Source organism: Pristiophorus japonicus, unplaced genomic scaffold (genome assembly GCF_044704955.1).
Source record: "Pristiophorus japonicus isolate sPriJap1 unplaced genomic scaffold, sPriJap1.hap1 HAP1_SCAFFOLD_94, whole genome shotgun sequence".
In the NCBI taxonomy this organism is placed as follows: domain Eukaryota; kingdom Metazoa; phylum Chordata; class Chondrichthyes; family Pristiophoridae; genus Pristiophorus; species Pristiophorus japonicus.
In genome coordinates, this window is record NW_027254868.1 from 1,638,194 (window position 1) to 1,646,887 (window position 8,694).

General features: G+C 44.2%; 1 non-coding gene across 1 annotated transcript; it reads right to left on the reverse strand.

Moving 5' to 3' along the window:
• Positions 1-5,724: 5,724 nt before the first annotated feature.
• trnat-cgu (transfer RNA threonine (anticodon CGU)) lies at positions 5,725-5,796 on the reverse strand. Its single transcript has one exon. It is a non-coding gene; the product is annotated as a tRNA-Thr (tRNA).
• Positions 5,797-8,694: the final 2,898 nt, after the last annotated feature.

Here is an 8,694-nt window from a genome sequence, read left to right on the forward strand (position 1 = left end):
GAGTTTGAGACTCACCGAAAGCAGCCGATGTTTTTACAAATGACGATTGTGCTTTTCAGACTCTGGGGCCGTTATGTATTTATCCATCTCTCTTGTCTATTCTCCATGTTCTCCGGTGCTGTCTGTGTCTCTTCTTGCGGTCATCTCAGTGTCAGTCTGTGGGTAGTCAAGACAGTATGGTTTTAAAAGGGGATTAAATTTTTATATGTATTGGGATAATCTGACTAGCACCTGTCAGAAAGATTGTGAACTTCCTGAGCGTGTCCGGACTAGTTCGAGAACAATCTGTTCCAGAACATAGAAACATAGAAACATAGAAAACAGGCGCAGGAGCAGGCCATTCAGCCCTTCTAACCTGCACCGCCATTCAATGAGTCCATGGCTGAACATGAAACTTCAGTACCCCCTTCCTGCTTTGTCGCCATACCCCTTGATCCCCGGAGTAGTAAGGACTTCATCTAACTCCCTTTTGAATATATTTAGTGAATTGGCCCCAACCACTTTCTGTGGCAGAGAATTCCACAGGTTCACCACTCTCTGGGTGAAGAAGTCTCTCGTCATCTCGTTCCGAAATGGCTTACCCCTTATCCTTAGACTGTGACCCCTGGTTCTGGACTTCCCCAACATTGGGAACATTCTTCCTGCATCTAACCTGTCTAAACCCGTCAGAATTTTAAACTTTTCTATGAGGTCACCTCTCAATTTTCTGAACTCCAGTGAATACAAGCCCAGTTGATCCAGTCTTTCTTGATTGGTCAGTCCCACCATCCCGGGAATCAGTCTGATGAATCTTCGGTGCACTCACTCAATAGCAAGAATGTCCTTCCTCAAGTTAGGAGACCAAAATTGTACACAGTACTCCAGGTGTGTTCTCACCAAGGTCCTGTACAACTGTAGCAACACATCCCTGCCACTGTACTCAAATCTCCTCGCTATGAAGGCCAACATGCCATTTGCTTTCTTAACCGCCTGCTGTACCTGCATGCCAACCTTCAATGACTGAAGTACCGTGACACACAGGTCTCGTTGCACCTTCCCTTTTCCTGATCTGTCACCATTCAGATAATAGTCAGTCTCTCTGTTTTTACCACCAAAGTGGATAACCTCACATTTATCCACATTGTACTTCATCTGCCATGCATTTGCCCACTCATCTAACCTATCCAAGTCATTCTGCAGCCTCATAGCATCCTGCTCGCAGCTCACACTGCCACCCAACTTAGTGTCATCCGCAAATTTAGAGATGCTACATTGAATCCCCTCGTCTAAATCATTAATGTACAATGTAAACAGCTGGGGCTCTAGCACAGAACCTTGCGGTACCACACTAGTCACTGCCTGTTATTCTGAAAAGTACCCATTTACTCCTACTCTTTGCTTCCTGTCTGACAACCAGTTCTCAATCCACGTCAGCACACTACCCCCAATCCCATGTGCTTTAACTTTGCACATTAATCTCTTGTGTGGGACCTTATCGAAAGCCTTCTGAAAGTCCAAATATACCACATCAACTGGTTCTACTTTGTCCACTTTACTGGAAACATCCTCAAAAAATTCCAGAAGATTTGCCAAGCATGACTTCCCCTTCACAAATCCATGCTGACTTGGACCTATCATGTCACCATTTTCCAACTGCGCTGCTATGACATCCTTAAAAATTGATTCCATCATTTTACCCACTACTGAGGTCAGGCTGACAGGTCTATAATTCCCTGTTTTCTCTCTCCCTCCTTATTTAAAAAGTGGGGTTACATTGGCTACCCTCCACTCGGTAGGAACTGATCCAGAGTCAATTAAATGTTGGAAAGTGACTGTCAATGCATTCGCTATTTCCAAGGCCATCTCCTTAATTCTCTGGGATGCAGTCCATCAGGCCCTGGGGATTCATCGGCCTTCAATCACATCAATGTCCCCAACACAATTTCCCAACGAATAAATATTTCCCTCAGTTCCTCCTCCCTACTAGACCCTCTGACCCCTTTTTTATCCAGAAGGTTGTTTGTCTCCTCCTTAGTGAATACTGAACCAAAGTACTTGTTCAATTGGTCTGCCAGTTCTTTGTTCCCCGTTATGACTTCCCCTGATTCTGACTGCAGGGGACCTACGTTTGTCTTTACTAACCTTTTTCTCTTTACATACCGAAAGAAACGTTTGCAATCCGGCTTAATGTTCCCTGCAAGCTTCTTCTCGTACTCCATTTTCCCTGCCCTAATCAAACACTTTGTCCTCCTCTGCTGAGTTCTAAATTTCACCAGTCCCCAGGTTCGCTGCTATTTCTGGCCAATTTGTATGCCACTTCCTTGGCTTTAATACTATCCCTGATTTCCCAAGATAGCCAAGGTTGAGCCACCTTCCCTTTATTATTTTTACGCCAGACAGGAATGTACAATTGTTGTAATTCATCCATGCGGTCTCTAAATGTCTGCAATTGCCCATCCACATTCAACCCCTTAAGTGTCATTCAGCAATCTATCCTAGCCAATTCACGCCTCATACCTTCAAAGTTACCCTTCTTTAAGTTTTGGACCATGGTCTCTGAATTAACTTATCATTCTCCATCCTAATGCTGAATTCCACCATATTATGGTCACTCTTCCCCAAGCGGCCTCGCACAACGAGATTGCTAATTAGTCCTCTCTCATTACACAATACCCAGTCTAAGATGGCCACCCACCTAGTTGGTTCCTCGACATATAGGTCTAGAAAACCATTTCTTATGCACATCAGGAAATCCTCCTCCACCGTGTTGCTTCCAGTTTGGCTAGCCCAATCTATATGCATATTAAAGTCACCCATTAAACTGCTGCACCTTTATTGCATGCACCCCTAATTTCCTGTTTCATGCCCTCCCAACATCACTACTACTGTTTGGAGGTCTGTACACAACACCCACTAACGTTTTTTGCCCTTTAGTATTCTGCAGCTCTACCCATATAGATTCCACATCATCCAAGCTAATGTCTGTCCTAACTATTGCATTAATCTCCTCTTTAACCAGCAATGCTACCCCAGCTCCTTTTCCTTTTATTGTACCCTTCCTGAATTTTGAATACCCTTGGATGTTGAGTTCCCAGCCCTGATCATCCTGGAGCCACGTCTCCATAATCCCAATCACATCATATTTGTTAACATCTATTTGCACAGTTAATTCATCCAGCTTATTGCGGATACTCCTTGCATTAAGACACAAAGCCTTCAGGCTTGTTTTTTTAACACCCTTTGTCCTTTTAGAATTCTGCCCTTCCTTTTACCCGCCCCGGGCCACTCCGCCCTCCCCCCTCACCATCTCCCCTCCGTCTCCTGCCTCTGCCTCCCTTTTGTCTCCCTCTGTCTTCCTGCGTGGTTTCCCATCCCCCTGCCATATTAGTTTAACTCCTCCCCAACAGCACTAGCAAACACTCCTCCAAGGATATTGGTTCTGGTCCTGCCCAGATGCCGTCCGTCCGGTTTGTACTGGTCCCACCTCCCCCAGAATCGGTTTCAATACCTTAGGAATTTGAATCCCTCCCTGCTGCACCACTGCTCAAGTCACGTATTCATCTGCACAATCCTGTGATTCCTACTCTGACTAGCACATGGCACTGGTAGCAATCCCGAGATTACTACTTTTGAGGTCATACTTTTTAATTTAGCTCCTAGCTCCTTAAATTCGTTTCGAAGGACCTCCACCCTTTTTTTTACCTATGTCGTTGGTACCAATATGCACCACGACAACTGGTTGTTCTCCCTCCCATTTCAGAATGTCCTGTACCTGCTCCGAGACATCCTTGACCCTTGCACCAGGGAGGTAACATACCATCCTGGAGTCTCGGTTGCGGCCGCAGAAACGCCTATCTATTCCCCTCTCCATTGAATCCCCTATCACTATCGCGCTCCCACTCTTTTTCTTGTCCTGCTCTGCAGCGGAGCCAGCCACGGTGCCATGAACTTGGCTGCTGCTGCCCTCCCCTGATGAGTCATCCCCCCCAACAGCACTCAAAGCGGTGTATCTGTTTTGCAGGGGAATGACCACAGGGGACCCCTGCACCACCTTCCTTGCACTGATCTTCCTGCTGGTCTTCCATTCCCTATCTGGCTGTGGACCCTTCTCCTGCGGTAAGACCAACTCACTACACGTGATACTCACGTCATTCTCAGCACCGTGGAAGCTCCAGAGTGAATCCACCCTCAGCTCCAATTCCGCAACGTGGACCGTCAGGAGCTCGAGGCGGATACACTACCCGACACGTCGTCGTCAGGAACACCGGAAGTGTCCCTGAGTTCCCACATGGTACAGGAGGAGCATATCACGTGGCCGATCTCTCCTGCCATGCCTTAACCCTTAGATACCCTTAATTTAGTAATAACAATGTTACAGTTCACTTACTGATATAAAAAAGAAAAAGAAAAGCTACTCACCAATCACCAGCCAATCACTTACTCCATTGCTTGTGACGTCACCTTTTGATTCCTTTATACTTCTATTTTGCTTTCTCTCCCGCTGTAGCTGCACCAGTACGCTTTTATAGGCCGCTCCGACGCTGCTCCCGCCTCTCCTCAACTGCCGCTGGTACTCGAGCTCCTGCTGGGCCTTTTGTAGGCCGCTCCGTCGCTGCACCCGCCTCCCCCCAACTGCCGCAAGAACGAATAAGGGGCATTCCCATTTACATTTAGTAATGAGTAACGAGTTTGATGTATTCAACAGCCTAAGGGTAAGTGAAATAGCGATCAAAACATGATCGACTTCAAAGTAAATTTTAACAGGGAGAAACGCGAAACAAGGACTACCATTCCAGAATTCGGTAAGACCGACTTCAAGGAGCTGAGACAGAGACTGTCCACAATAAACTGGGAAATCGTTAATGTGAAAAAGGACAGGAGGTGTTAATATAATTAAAAATTATACAGAATCAGTGTATACCCCTGGGGGCCCCAAAAAAACAGGCATGGACGACTAAAGAGGTAAGGGACCTCATTAAACTAAAAGTAAAAGCGTACACAAATGCAAAAAATAGCACAGTTCCTGGTGAATGGAAAGCTACAAAGAAAATCAAAGGGGCACAAAGCAGATAGTAAGTACTACAAAGAGGGAGTATGAAAATAACCGACTGGTGAAATGAACAGACACATAGCAGATGTAAGTTAACGCAGAAAATTTGTGAAGTGATACATTTTGCTAGGATGACGATAGGCAATATGAATTTAAAATACTATGTTAACGTGGCCAGATTTATATATGAATATTTAAATACCCCATTAATCATCTGCCTCTGGAGATCAATGATTCCGAACTCGGTGAGATTGCCCTCCCTGTTTTGTATTAACCAGCTCTAAATCGTACAATTTTAAAGAGGGGGCAGCATCTGGAAGATATGAAGACTTTTTCATTGTTAATAGACGAATAGAGTATAAAAACAAGGAAGTTATGCCAACAATTATAAAACACCGATGTGGTCTTTGCTGGAATGTTGCGTTCGATGTTCTATGTTTCTATGTTCAGTTCTGGGCAACACGCTTGAGGGAAGAAGTCAAGCCCTTGGAGAGGGTGCAGAATAGATTTACTAGAATACTGCCAGAGTTGGGAACCTCACTTATACGAAGAGACTGGAGAAGCTGGGATTATTCTCCTTAGAATAGAAAACGTTAAGAGGCGGTTTATGACCTAACTTCAAAATTATGAATTGTTTTGATAGTTAAAAAGGAAAACCCTTTAAAATATCACATTTAAGGTGATAAAATCTCAATAGGCACAGATGGGTGTCGAACCCATCACCGTCGGTTTACGTGACCGACGCCTTACCACTTGGCCACCGCGCCCTGGTAAGTTACATGACTCGCGTCACTTTGCTACCGAATCCCAATTAATTTAAATTCTGTTGTCGAAGCACTGACACATATCCAAAAAAATAAAGTGGTATCGTGGAACGGGCAAATGACCAGCGTAATTTATATGAAACTATCATATAACATTTCATAAAATCATACATTACCGATGGAGAGTGCTTGGTCCATCGTACTCTTGAACGAGCTATCCAATTACTCCCAGATCTTTCCACAACGCCCTGCAAAATGTGCCTCTTCAAGCATTTATCCAATTCTATTTTGAGGGTTACAATTGAATCTGCAGTGCTACAGGGAAATAACAGGGTGGTGAGACTGGCTGAGAGTCAGCACGGGCTCGACGGGCCGAATTATCTTCTTCCGTGCTGTAACAATTCTATGAATCGATGACTCTATGATTCACCACCCTATCAGGCAGTGCTTTACAGATCACAACACTCACAACTTCAAAAGAAACAATTCTCCTCCACTTACATCTGTTTCCTCTGTTGTGTTCTGGATGTTCCCAGGACTGGATAGATTTGGTTATGGGGAAAGATTGGAGTAGTTTACGTCGGAAGAGATGAGGATAATGGGTGACATAATTGAGGTGTTTAACATTATGCGGGGCCCAGATAGTTTGCTTAAGAAACACCTGTACCCCTGAGCAGAGAGGTCAATAACCAGGGGGCATAGAGTTAAGGTAATTAATAAAACGATTACACGAGAGTCGTTGAGAAATTTTTTCACCCAGAATGAATTTGGGTCTGGAACTCACTGACTGAAAAGTTGGTGGAGATACAATCCCTCATCACATTTAAGCAGTACTTGTATCGGGATTGAATTGCCCTAATCTGCAACGCTACAGACCAAGAGCTGGGAAGTGGGATTAGGCTGGATAGCTCTTTCGGTTGGCGGACACAGGTTGGGCCGAATGCCCTCCTTCTCTGCGGCAAACTTCTACAATGCCATGATTCTAAGAGGTGGGGAATGCTCCTTTGTGTCCTGTACTTATCTGTATCCCACCATCGATGGGATCTTGCTGTGTGGTAATTGGCTGCCGTATTGCGCTACAGTACACCCAGTGACTACACTTCAACAAGTACTTATTTTCTGTAAAGCACGTTTTAATAAAATATTAATTCAGTGGATGTGGGCGTAGCTAGCAACGCTGACATTTATTGCCATCGCTAATTGCGTTTGAGAAGAAAGTGATGAACAAATTTCGTGAACCACTGCAGTACTTAGATATGCACTTGATGGCTACATTCCAAGAGCTAGAATTTGATTTGGCAGGATAGTGCTTTGTCCACCAGCAAGGACACGATGGGCTAAATGGTCTCCTTCTGTGCTGTAAATTTCTATGATTCTATGATTCAGTCACTGAGGTGATGGTACTACCAATGTGCTGTTGTAGAAGGAGTTCCAAGATTTTCACCCAGCCACAATAATGGAAAGGCGATATATTTCCTGTTTCATTATCTGTGGAGTTGATACTCGAGTTGGAAACATCAATGTTCAGCGATCATGCCCACTTCTGACCTTATGATGGTGGGCAGGTGATGATGAACTTCTGCAGCGATATCCTGGGCTGAGATGATTGGCGTTGAAAAACCACAACCATCTTCTTTTAGGCTAGGTATGTCTCCAGCTGTGGAGATTAACCCCGCAATGACTTCAACGTTCGAAGCCTCCTTGATGAATCATTCGGTCAAATGCTGCTTTGATGTCAAGGACAATCACTCTCGCCTCATTTTAGAATTAGTCACTTTTGGCCATATTTGGACCAAGGCTGAAATGATGTCTGGAGGCTGGGGGTCCTGTCGGAACTCAAACTGAGCAATGGCGGGCAATTGGGTCAATCTATGTTCGTGAAAGATGCTACAGGAATGCAAGCTCGTGCTGTTACAGTTTGAAAACAGTGCACAGTTGCATGACGTATATTTGTCGGATCAGATGGGTCTTCGACCTGAAATCTTACTCCTACCTGCCTCTTCCGACAGACCCAACCAGTATGGCACGTTTTAAAGTGTCAGTGTTAAAACAATTGTTTCATTCGAAATTTCTTAAGGATTAAGAAGGCACAACAGGCAGCCAGATATCCTAGTTTGCCGATGATGCAAATATTGGTGATATAGTAATTAGTGCAGATGTTAGCGTATACTTATAAAGATGTATTGATAGATTAAATGAACGGACAATTCAATGGCAGATAGATTCCAAACAGGTAATTGTGTGGTCATCCAATTTAGATCACAAATATAAATCCGAGTACTAATTAAATGGAGCACAGATCGGAGGGATGGAGTTCCAAAGTGGTTTTCAGTCCAAGTGCATATCCCGATAAAATGCAGTAGCAAGTTAGAAATCTATTCAAAACAGCTAATGGCATTGTAGGCTTTATAACTAGCGGTTGGACTATAAATCAAAGGAAGTTTTTCTTCAACTGTACAGATATGTAGTTAGACTATATCTGGAGTACTCTAAGTTATAGAGTATAATAGATTCATACAAGTTTACAGCACGGAAGGAGGCAATTTCGGCCCATCCTGTCTGTGCCACGGTTATCCAGCCTAATCCCACTTTCCAGCTCGTGGTCCATAACCCTGCACGTTACGGCTCTTCAAGTTCACATCCAAATACGTTTTAAATGTGCTAAAGATTTCTGCCACTACCACTCTTTCAGGTAGTGCGTTTTAGACAACCACAACTATCTGCGTGTGGAAATTTCCATCACATCTCCTGTAAACCTTCTCCAATTACTATAAATGTATGCCCGCTGCTTGTTGAGCAGTCTGCTAAGGGCAATAAGCCGTTTCTATCCATTATATATAGTTCCCTTATGGGCACGGCCCCTTAGAAATTATAGGCTGGATTGGAATGCGTTCAGTTCAT